The sequence below is a fragment of the Pieris napi genome, chromosome 4 (genome assembly GCF_905475465.1).
Source record: "Pieris napi chromosome 4, ilPieNapi1.2, whole genome shotgun sequence".
Classification (NCBI taxonomy): domain Eukaryota; kingdom Metazoa; phylum Arthropoda; class Insecta; order Lepidoptera; family Pieridae; genus Pieris; species Pieris napi.
Window position 1 is genome coordinate 1035020 of NC_062237.1, and position 13640 is coordinate 1048659.

At 31.7% G+C, this 13640-nt stretch overlaps 1 protein-coding gene across 2 annotated transcripts in view; it reads right to left on the reverse strand.

Moving 5' to 3' along the window:
* Positions 1-13640, reverse strand: part of LOC125048745 (adenylate cyclase type 2-like) — a 136884-nt gene that overhangs the window by 122385 nt on the left and 859 nt on the right. The window lies entirely within an intron of this gene.

The following is a 13640-nucleotide window of genomic DNA, read 5'->3' on the forward strand; positions in this document are numbered from 1 at the left end:
AATTATATGGTTTATCAATGATAAATTAATTACAAGTTAAAAGACCTGTCTGAAATTAGTTATTCTTAAACAATCTTTATAACGTGACTCCTCATAGTTATGGGCATAACAAAAAATAATTGTTATTGACTAACTATTATGTTTGTTGTAGAAGAGCTGGGATATTAAAATGCATTGTTTATAATGAATAAACACATTTCTGTTTTTTATTATTATAAGATATATGCAACTGGTACATTAATACATTATCTTTATAAGCGAGTAGTGATCAGCCTTCTGAGCTTGAGTCATATGGGTTTCCTCAAGAACTATATTAGAAGAGAATAACACTCCAAAGCCTCCGCAAACAATAGTTTGGCTTTGGAGTGTTATTGCACTGCACATAGGTTAAAAACAGCTGGTATAAGACCATTTTAATTTATAAATACTAAGAACTAATCAAGCCATAACTCAAACATTAAATAATAAAGTTCCCGAGCTAATAATCTTTTTGTTGGCGCAACAGCTTGAGGACTTAAGACGTACATAATTGATAGTTAGGACCACTTACTTTTTCTGCTGATTTCCCTAGGGAATCCTTTTTGAAATAAATGTTTCAAAAAGGATTTAAGTTTTTTCTATAAAATAAATTTATAACAAAAAAATAAATTATATGAATGGAATCTAAAGGATTTTGTTTATAGAATCAATCTACATCTGTTTAGTACTCTGTACCGGCTTCCGTGAGAAAAATAGTGAACAATTGGGCAATAAAAGCCTTCTTTATTCGTCAAATAAAATTCGTAAAATAATCCAATATTTTTATTTCATTGTCTTTAGTTTACGTCAGTCCTACATATATAAATTTATTTTGTTTGCGTATGTTCCAGCGTCTAGCTGATCATTATTGCCGAAAGGACTATCAAAGAATACATTCGCTTTTACATTTGATAAAGAATTGTTTTTATAAAAATGTGTTTATTCGTTGTGTATGTATTACGATTTTTAGATGACCCTTTTAAGTAAAACATGTGTGGTTCCCAGCTATTTCATAACAAGTTTAATACTGTAAACTGAACTCACAATTATAAAATATTGCATATTGTGGCTCTTTTTAATTTTAATGATTTTAAATTTTCTTATTTTTTAAGAATAAATTATTAGATTTAAAAATTGTTGCTTTTAATATGATATTTAAAACATATCAGACGAATGATACTTTCGTAAATTTTAACTTAATAGAACACATATTAAATTAATTATAACAACTTTCATAAGGAAAAGTCACAAAGCTTTGTCTTTCGCATTTCACTTCAACGAGAAAATTCTCTGATTTCTTTTAATCGCGTCATTTGATGGAAATCGAATTATCTTTTCCGTTTGTAGACTGAAGTAATTTATATCAGATAAAATCTTATTCGTGCACTTGCACGGAAATTAAGGTATCATTTAAAATCTATAAAGGTTTTAAAGAATTATTAAAAGGACATCGCATATAACTTACGAACGTGATAAACGTATTACAAGGTTCTGTTAGTTAAAGAACGTAACCCAATAAGGGCAAATATTATATATATGTTATGTCAACAGTTTTACAGTTAAAATATAACATATTATATTTATTTATTTACACTTCGTTACATTTATACAAAAACAATAAACAATACATAAAAATTATAAGGGATGCAACCGTTGGTCTTATCGCTAACAAACAGGCAACTCTGGTAAGGGAAACAACTAAAAAAAAGATATAAAGTGCAAGAGGCGAGACGGGGCAAACGTGTCCACAGAAGAAGCATCCTATACCTAAGCCCGTCCCATCTTCCAAGTGATCAACGACATCCCATCCGGCCGCATGCCATCATTTCTTGCGTTGCCTGTCGGCTCCAAAATGGCTGGAACATTAACAGAGGCAAGAGAGCGGCGTATAATGTCATTGACGTGTGGCGAGAAAAACGACCTGCACACTTTTGGCAATGGAAGCCATGGTTAATGTCAAAATAATAAGATAAAACAGTATGGTATCTAACGGGTTAGTAAAAAAAAATTACATTCCAGTAGTGCTACAATCTTATATATGATCCCCATATGTAACCCCTATGCCTTGGCCGCAAATTTTATTCAATTATTTGAACGTTTTATAAGTCATCTGTGCCTGACTGTGTGTTTTTTTTTTTCAGCTTACGACATTTCACGATGTTAGCCTTCACTGTAGGAGCAATTGTTAATTGCGCACTTAGAACGAACTCTTTTGGTGCGCGGCCGACGGTGATTCGACCGCTCAATCTATCTTTCACCTATATTCTTATCTCGGTTAGTTGGATTGAAAAAAATCTCTAAAAACTTATACTAAAAGAAATATCTAATCTTATCTTACATTGAAATATATATCATCTATAATCTTACCAGATCTTTATACGCTAATAAATGTTACAATTTCTCAAATTTGAGTTATCGTTCGAGATCTTCCTTTGAGAGGAAAAATAAACATGCTATTTGTAACCACCTGGCGGTTATAAATCTTCACGAGTGCCATCGTAAAGATCAATGAAAATCCACTTTTAACAAATTTTTAACTTTTAAACCGTCCTCTTAGATCGTAGAAAACGAATACAATGTATGTGATGACATAATAGTTCAAAGAAGACTGATTAATGTTTTAAAGACATGTCTTTTAAGTACACAATATTGAGTATTTTATTGATTCAGTCATAGACAATCGTTCATAGACAGTTTATCAAAGACAATTTATTGTCTTTGGTATTTTCAAACCATACCACCAAATGTGTGGATACAAAAAATAACACCTTGAATTGCACATTGCAATTTTACAGCGCAAACTCGGCCCCACATGGAGTAGCAGTACCAGGTCCTTCCGCTTGGCCGTATTCAACGAAAAGCAATTCGAATCGTCACTTTCCGAGCGTCTTGATCCCGTGCTGTTGCGTAGAGATGTGGGGTCTCTCTGCTTCTACCGTCCGTAATTCCTCAACGGAGCATTTTTAAGGCAGTTTTTGCCATGCATCATCCCTATGTAGAATTGTAGAACCAGCTGCCCACTGAAGTATTTCCGAACCAATTCGACTTAGGGTCCTTCAATAAAAGAGCACACCAATTCTTAAAAGACGGCAACGCATGAGCCCTCTCGCAATTAGTGTTTATAGGCGGCAGTATCGCTTAACATCAGATGAGCCCATTTGTCCCCTGGTATAAAAAAACCCTTCCTCTTCGGGTCTCTTGAAGTCTTGTTGAAGCTTATAACAGTACTATTGAATACAAAAGTCTATATAACTTTAACGTCATCATACTACAATTTTAATACCAGATACAGAATTAAAAATCTAATATGACACGAACAAATAAATAGAAAATATTCTTAATTTCAAAACTCTAACCTTTGTAAATCACTTGAACATATTTCAGCGTCAATTGAATGATACGGCGTGCACATTCAAAGTGGTGCACCTAATAAAACAATTTCGCGGTCGGTTAACAAGGAAACAGACGGAACGGTTCGATTGTTAGCTCAATATACTCTAGTTAAACTGTTCAACCCGAATAATAAATGTTCTAGAAACAATTTAATATCTTGAGAACAGTTGTACCTATGCATTAGAATTACGTCTGTAAAATTAATTTAAAAATACCTTTTTTATACTCATTTTATTTTCACAAAACATATATTAGTACTATTAAGTATATTAAAACAAAAATTACCAGTTTTGGCCTAGTAGCTTTATCCCGGGTCGTGGGCGTATGGGCTGAAGTGTTTATAGTGGGTAAGGTTTTGAATAGCATAGGGATTTGAGTGTAGACCGAGCCCCACATTCCTCGCGTCAAGCTCGACACAATGGCGCGGGCATGCGTAAGCGCATTTTCATCTCACGATAAAAGAAATCTGTACGCAAAACTCTCGCTCATTGGTGAAGGCAAGCGTGGGGAAACTGGCATGTCAATACAAACTTCTATGTTCTATATCATTGTTTAGCTGAAAGATTTCAATATATATTTTCCTTAACAATACAAACGACGGGTTTCTTTACCTACAAAGGCTTCTCAAATATCAATCGGAGGTAACGTAAGGCACTCGAAGAAGCAATAAAGTTGTATTGTTAAACCTCTCCTTGAGTTCGTTTACTTATTGTTTTCATTGTGTGGATGTGTGTATAGCATATATTTTTAATTCTGTTATATATTTCTCACTTAATATGCGTTTTATGCGTGTTGTTCCCACGAGAATGTAAGTGTGTGCTCCTATTTCACCATGCCTCCTTTGAACAGAGAAGGACAAATCTTTGTTTTTAATTTATTATATTATTATTAACTATGTATTAATTACTTAAGATGTCATGTGGAACATGGTGTAATGGTTGCAGCTCCCTACAAACGTTGTGTAAAGCAAAAAACTTGGCGATTAAATAGTGTGGCGGAGAGTTTATTGCCAGTTCTTCTCTTCCGTTCTACGCCCTTGATTTGAGAACTGGCACTAAATGTAAAATGAGAAGCAATATGTATTTATTTTTTGACGTTCATAAGTGTACATTGTGTTACCTTTACGTATAAACGATTTTGACTTTGACTTTAACAGTGAAATCAGACCGTTTTTGTTCTGAGTAATAATGATAGATGAAGCAAAGCCATAAAAAATACGAAAAAAAAATGAAATAGAAAATGTTTTATACCATTAATATTCTAACAAAATGTACATCTATCTACCGTTTTCTAGGTATTATATTGACATTTAATATGGAGGTCCGAAGTCCTTAGCTGACAGGTGAGATATTGGATTGGGTCATGATTGCTTCGGTCACGCGGTTTCATGTTAAATAACTATTGGACGTTTCGAATTTAACAAACGACATCCTAGCGTATTCTTCCATTGATTTATCAATGTCAAGGCCTATTTTGGTTACCACCGCCTCGGGTAAAAGGTTTTAAGGTGGAAAATACACATAGTTTTATTATAAATACAAATATTTAGTTATTCTAAAGGCTTAAAGAAAAACTATAAGTATCGTGCAATATTAAAACCAAAGTGTTTTAATAGTATACTAATAGAAGTGAATGTATTAGTTTTAATTTATAAGCTATCACTCCCTCATTTTCACACCATCACACAGCACAGCCGAAGTTATTAATTCATTTTTACAGATCTTTTCCTTTCGTAAATATTTGAACCTTTTTGTATAAATTATGTATTCCATCTTTGGATATAACTTTTGTATAATCTTAATATATATAAATTACGTGTCACGTTGTTTGTCGGCTATGGACTCCTAAAATACCGAACAGATATGAATCAAATTTGCACACCGTGTGTAGTTTGATCCAACTTAAAAGATAGGATAGCTTGCATGTCAATTTATACCCGCAATATTATTTTATTGCAAAATATTTGTTTATTATTGATAGTCACAATTCTAACAGATGGTGCTGTTTTAAATACTAACGTTTCACATAAGCTACAATTTAATGGCATAACCACCAAAAAAGCATGGTAGTCCACATGACTGGTGTTCTCCTACCATTTCCCTTGAATAGTTTGCTACTATGTAATATAACAAAAACTTTAGCCACAGCAACGCTTGGCCGGTCTGCTGTAATATACAAAATAAATAATATTTATATGAAATTTATCAAAACGAATAAAATATTAAGATAGTATATCTTTTTATTTAGTAAAACTCTTTGGGTATTCGTAGCGTCAACGTAATCGTAGCACCTTTCTTTTTCGTAGTCAACAACCGTTAACACTTAGCTACGCAACGCTACAATTGTAATGCTACGGAGCTACGGCTAATTACTATGCTCAAGTAGGCTCGAGGTTAATGCTTCGTGCGGAACTTTTTTAATATAGAGAATCGTAATTTCACTTTGACACACAATTCTCTTTGACGGGTTTCTCCTTGTTTCCGTTAGTTAACGAGTTAGATGTTAAATTCACAGCTTGTACTGATTTGACTGTAAACGTCCCTGATAAAATTCCTTCTGGACATAGACATTGGCATGATAAGCCAATTAACATTAAATGGTAATCCAAATTTAACTATTTTAGCTAAAAAAATCACTTGTTACTTTGTATAACTGTTTCGTAGGTTTATCCATGAAAATCAGCATCTAATTATCAGCATAATATGAATATTATTATTTATTTTATTTATTTATTTACACTTCGTTGCAAAAAACAAAGAATGAAACACAATACAAAAAAATTATAAGGGATGCAACGGGCGGCCTTATCGCTAATAAGCGATCTCTTCCAGTTCCAGGCAACCCTAGTTAAAGAGAAAAACTAAAAAAAAGAAACATGATGCGTGCGAGAAGTGCAGAAACCAATGTTATATAATATATATATATATATACATAGTACCTTAATCTAAAGTAATACAAAAAAAATTATTAACAACAGACTAAAAACTTAAAAGCTAATCTTACAAATACATGGACAGCAAATAGTGATGTAAAAGGAAACATAAGATTTATACAAGTCACGATTGATCAGGATAGGATAAGGTTAAGAAATGATTATACAGAAGAGTTTTAAAAGATAAAAATGATTATTGTCAGTCAGACAGATGTTAACAATTATGTTCAGGTATCTAGCAATCTACTTTGTACCAATTGTTTTGAGGAATAGAACAGACTGCATAGACCTGCTTACAGCGTTTCTTAGACCTGTATCTTATATTCCATAATCAGTATTTTATGTACCTGAAAAGTATTTTCCCTTATTATTATTTTTTATTTATTATATTATCCCGGAGGCATGGCCCAATATCTGAGTGAAGCTGACGAGCTCATATTATATTACGATATAATTTCACTAATTAACCGTCATCAGTTCTGCACCACATTTGTGACAGTGGTTTGGGAAGAGTGAGAGACGTATTTAAGCTGTTTTAATTTTTAAGTAGTAATAAAATTTGTTTGTGAATAAATAAATAATGTACACAAGAAAAATATAGATAGTCTATTGTCTATTTTTAACAGTTAGTTAAATTACTTAGGTACAGTAAGTAATGTAGCACAATTTAATAAACAAAAGTATTAATTGAATTAATTATTCATGCTGAAACTGAATTAGCGGGTAATTAATATTCATAGTTCTTTTATACAAAGAGTCACGCAAAGCGTATAACAATAATATTTAATAAACTTTTAACTGTAATATTGCGGGGGAAAACTGGATGCACGTTGAAGACAAAGAGAAATGGAAAATATGAAGGAGGCTTTTACCCTAAAAGGGACCATACAAGATTACTAGAACACTAAAAAACACCTTAATTTTTAGAACATATACTAACGCAACTAATACTTATAATAAGTAACGTAAGCTAGACAGTTGCTGTATGAATTAATTAATAAATTTTAAATAATAATTTACTGTAATAAGCTTGAAGCCAGGTGTATTTTTTTAATCATACTAGAGATCCAGCTTCATTACATTACATTAGTGATGTCAGTGAGTAATGATGATTATTATTATTATTAGACTTTTTACGGGTTATCTTTATATCTACATAGCTGTCACTTCCTGCTGTCATTCTATTAATAAAACTGAATTAAAATCAATTTAGTTTAGGAAAATCAATTATCATTAATCATTACAAAACTTTCTTTGATAACGAGAGATATATTACTAATTTTGATAAAGAGAAAACACTTGATTGTTTGTTGCATTGAATAAGCTCCATAACTGCTGGATCGATTTAAAATTCACCATTAAAATCCTACATTATTCCTGATGAATGTAAGCTATAGAATATCTATATATATAAAAATGAAACCCGTTTTCCGTTGTCACGACATAACATGAAAACGGCTTGACCGATTTGTCGGATTCTTTTTTTATAATATTCCTTGAAGTACGAGGATGGTTCTTACGGAGAGAAAAAATAAAAAAAATTGAGTGAAAAGGTCTAAAAACAACACTTTTCTATATTTCCATACAAAATATTCGTAATAATATTTAAAGGCAATTTGAACATTAATACCATATCATAAAGTGCAAGTGTTAATGGAGGGGTTCCGGGAAGGTAAATTTTTATTTTTTGACATAATGATGTTGTATTATCAACTTTCTTTTTTATCTTACTACCTAGACCGGTGTCCCGAATAGCAGAATAAGTATTAAAAAAAAATAAAGAATCGACTGTTAGGCGGTACAATGTTCGCCAGGCCAGCTAGTATATTATAAATGTCCAGCCGCGCGAAGACGGGACATCAAATGAATAAAAATGAAGAAATAAATTTAATTACACATCCAGAGTGGGTGAGAATATAAAAGAAAAGACGTAAGGACAGTGTATCTTCTATATAATACAGTATTCTGATTGACAAATTATTCCTTTTGTGTATCGTACCATATTTGTAACCTGTTAAAATAGTTTTTTCATAACGGATATCTGATTGGCTGATCGCCAATTTGTGACGGTATTCTTGTATCGTAGTCACCAACCTAACTTGTATGTCATAGTTAGTTTTTCAGGTTTTTGGCTCCATTTCAACTTTGCAAGGAATTTTTATTAAACGTCGATTACATGTGTTTGTAATACATTTGGTCTTAATAGATTTTATTTGATTACCGAGTGTATTCTAATGATCGTTGAAATGGTGTGTTGATTCCGTGGATATAAATTAATTTAAGATCCAGGTTAAAGCTACATTCCAATCAAATTTCACACACTTTTGGATCTTCAATTATAAATTACTATTACTAGTGGTCGTAATTATATAAAAGGGTTCTAAAACAGGCAGTTTAACCTGTTTTAAAAGGTAGATAATGAAACTTTAAAATTAAATTTAAATAGAATTTGAATATAATTTCTAGAATAGAATCTTAACCTATTTTTTAATAAATTGTCTCTAGAGAAAGACATCATTTAACATTACGATCTAGCCTAATTAAAACTTATAAGTAAAACTAGCCTAATTTACCAAAAAATATATTAACAATATAAAATGGCCATTAACACTTACAGTCTCTATTATGGGGAAGACAATGAAAGTTGATAGCCGCTCAACACTTTTAGTATGTTAAAAGATACTCATAACATCGGAGCGAACAACACTTATTATTATATTGTTTAAATTTAATACAACCAAACCTTAAAAGTATTATTGTAATTAATATAATGTATTTTTTCTATTTAAGAGATAGAAGAGTCCCTGGACTCAATGGCAGGGGAGTTGAGTATTAATAATTTAAAAAATCCTTTAAAACTACGAATTTAATGTGATACATATATTCAAATTATGAAAAGTGAAATCTTTTTATCTGATTCTAAAAGATCTTCATAAGGAGAACGGTACTTCTACTACTACTGAAACCTTATATAAAATGCCACACATCATTTACTTTCGGCTAATATATCAAAACGTCGGCTCATTGCCAAAATTTAATTAAACCAGAAATGTTTCAGAATGTCAACAAAGTATTGTATTTTACATTCATATATTTTATTTACGTTATTATGTACTTCGTAATAGCTTCCTTTGTGAATGGAAAGCCGCCGTGACACAAAGTATATAGACATATTATCGATAGATTGTTTTTTGTTAAGTTGCTATAGTAAATATATGAAAAATAAATTATATAATTTTATTGTTCGATTTAATGCCGCGAACGCAAGGAGTCTACATTTGGACGGTATTATTTTTAAGAAATAAATTCCCAAAATATGTGCTTTAATAATGAATAAACACTTTTTTGATACACGACTTACTTTTTTTTAAGCGATCAACTAAATATATACTTTCTTTTGAGACACCTGTAATAATACAATTTGTCGATAGGTTATTATAAAACGTATTTTTATTATTGTTCTTGTTGTTAACAATGAAAATAAATAAATTTAAATGGAAATGGGCTGGGCACATCGCAAGAGGAACAGAAGAGCCAGAAAGTATTAAACTGTGCCCAAAACTGCCCAAGGTCCCAGGCCAAGGTGCAAACACAAAAGAGGAAGACAATTTAGAAGGTGGATAGACCAGATTAAGGAAACAGCAGGTACATGGCAGGGAGTAGAACAGTGCAGACAGAAATGGCGAGATCTGGAGATCTTTACAAAAAAAATAAAATAAAATTTATTATTATGTTAACATAATTATAGTATTATCATTTACTGACTACGTAGTCCAAAAATAAATATAATTTTGAATCGATTTCTGAAAGTCAATTAACGTAATTTACAGCATATTTTGAAAACGCTGAAACTGAAACTGAACTGTCAATAGCCTAGAGAATATTGTGGTTGCCAAACTCAATTAATAGACCAGTGCCGATAATTTTTGAAACCAAAAAAAATTACAGTAGGATAAAACCCATTAGAAAAGGAGGGGAATATGATCAAAATGAAAGGAAAAATAAATTACGGTCGATCTGAGGTCGGGAAGGGGTAGGGGGGGGGGGAGTTTTAAGGGTAAAAAACGGTTTATCTCGATTTCCAGCAAAACTAAAAGTCCTATCGAAGAAAGTTAAATGGCAAAGTTGTAGGTAATAAAAAGATCTAAAACTTTTGTATTCACACATTTTTCACATAACCTCAAAATTTATGTGAAAAATTCAAAAAACCAAGTTTTTGGTTTTTAATTTTTATCTTTAACAAAAATAAATTTTTTTTAACGAAATTTGGTGAAAACTCACCTTTCTATGTCCCAAATACGCTGTAATTTATTTGATTAAAAATATTTATTTGTTCACCTTATTTTGAATTAATATCGAAAAAACACCCTAATTTTCAATCAAAAATTCTGACGTCAAAATTTCAGCTTTTTTCAAAAAGTTGGTGTGCTTTCAGTTCATTGAAATCTCTACTTTCCTATGGTAAAAAAATATATATATATTACCATAGTAAATCTTCTCAGAAAACGCAAAAAATCGAATGCAGTAACGCCCAGACCTGTCATCCCCTTCCTTACTGATGGTCACCATAGATGGTCATAATAATTTTTTATAAAATAATTATGACCATCAAATTTAAACGCCGCGCTCGTTATACTCCCAATGGTCGTTGACGGAAACTTGACATATTTTAAATAATTTTATAATTAATTGAATTTGAAAAACAGAGGAATTTTATTTACTAATTTTTTTAATACGTACTTTAGTAGTTCAATATATAACCTTTTCCAAGATGAACCGTGTATCTATATACTTAAAATACCTACCCGGGAGATTAGCATTTTATTTTACTAAATTATTTATCATTTATCATTTATTTTTTTTGTTTGATTTTAGAATTAGGTTGCTGATTCTACAATTGAGATTTGGTACACATGTTGCACTTTACCCATCATATTTCTTTTATTAGATTTTTCTCAATCCGTCTTCGTCTCTTATAATTTTTATGTATTATGTTATTTTTTTTTGGATAAACGTAAGAAAGCGTAAATAAATATATCCACTGAAATCGTTTCATATGCGCTATTTGAGAATATTTTATAACCACCTCAGATTATTTATTAGACTACACAAATTTGTTTAACCTTAAAAATTCCAATAAAAAATTTAGAAGATTCTCAATCTTGGCGCCATATTCGTATCCCTGCACCAACGGTTTTCTCCAAAAGGAAAGCATCATCACAATGTCAACAAGAACACAGTGTCTCTGGCACCTACTTGTCCATAAATACAAAATAATAATAATTTATTTGCAAGAATATGGTACAAAAATCTTATGGTTGTACAATCTAAACTCCGCATATTCTGCTATACATAATGGCGTGCAAATTTATCTTACATAATTAAAAATTAGAATATTACAATCAAACCTTATGTGATTTTATAATCACATTATTTATTTTTTATATCCGCACAATCAGCCATATACAAATAGTAATATTATTGGTATACAACGTAATTGTCTTGCCATTTAAAGTTCGTAGAGTTAATGGATGTATATAAAGCAATAGTAGTTATAAGGAATAATCATAGTGCAAGTCATAACAACTCTTGTACTTCATTAAACTAGTAACGTTTTCTTAACTCGTCGACAACCAATTAGTTTCATGTCGCTTGGCCTTGTTCATTGAACAGTGAACATTTTTCATCAAAACTCAATGGGAATCGTGCCTGTTAATGGCGTTTTTATATCCCTTTATAATGATAAGATTCCAAAGAGGTCATTTTATATTATAGTATTCACGTAAATAACATACAGGTCAAACAAACATCTGTACCTGATTCATACTCAAGCCCTTATTACACGAACTCCAAAAGTCAAAAATCATTTATTCATATAGGTAACACAATATACACTTATAATTATTTACTGCCAGTTCTCAAATCAAGGGCGTAGATCGGAAGAGAACTGGCAATAAACTCTCCGCCGCTATTTTTAATCGGCAAGTCCAAAAGCAACAAAAACCGATTGTTATGCAGATTCTTGCAAATAATTTAATTTAGACTCATTAGAAAGTAGTGAGAGCAAATGTAATTCTTCGTTGTGAAAAATGAATGGAACAGACCCAAGATCATTGATGAAAAAAAAATTGATCATTTTTTAAGCTTAAAAAAATCAAATTTATAAAGAGTTTGGAATGGATCATATCTACGTCCTTGTGATAAATCCTGTAGTAATTTACGTGGAAGGTTATCGGGCTAATCCCCGATTACGTCATGTGATTGAATCAATTTTTTTATAGAAATCGTTGCGATCATATTTTACAAGAACATTAATAACTATCCAGGCCTCGCGCGGCTGAACATTTTTTTCAATATTGTAGGAATACATACAATGCGCAGAGGCGATGAGCACATACAGAAACTGATCGTGGTTGCTAACACAGAAAGCAAAAGATCACGTGGCCGTTCACCAACCAGATGACGACTGAAAGACTCATTGTCCTCAAAACACACTTGTCATAAGAGAGGCGCTGGACAGAAATCGGTGGAAACAGATGCTTCCTTGGTGACCACGACGTTCAGACATGAGCTGCCCATTAAAGAGAGAGGAATAAGCCTATAAGCGAATATTACTCAGGGATAATATAGCATTCTGATGGTGAAAGAATTTGTGAATTTCCAGTGACTTTTGATTTCTTTTGGTAATAAAAAATCACAAACATTTCCTCTTTATAACAAAAGTACTTTAAGTTTAGTACGATTCAACCAATTAATTTAATTTATTCTCCGAAGTGTAAAAAACCCAAAAATGCGGAAATTTACACACAAACAAATTAGCATATTACGTCATGGTATAAGTTATACCTAAATAAGATTAATCCGGTTATACAAAAAACAGCAGCAGCACTACAACCCTTAGTCTTTGTCTTAGATATTCCCTGTTCTCTTTCTTTCTTAATACGCAACAAACACTGACTGGTCTAGGGCAAGGTTTTCTCACGATGTCTACGAAGTACGAGTTAGAGTTAATGTGCAAATAAAAAGAAAAGTCTCTGTGTGAAAAAGTGACTTAAACGACCTAAGGGTTGAGGGTCGCACGCTTAAGCCTAAGACAAACTCAATCAAACCCTGTCGAAATTGTCGTATAGTCTAAGCCACCACCTAACTGAAAATCCCACGCTCATTTATTTCCAACAATTTTTTTTTTAATTTTGGTCACAAAGACACAAATGTCCCTGATTACGTCGAGCCTTCAATTTGACTACAATCTAACATATAATAATCGTAACGTTTGATTGCCATTTTGAAATAATCC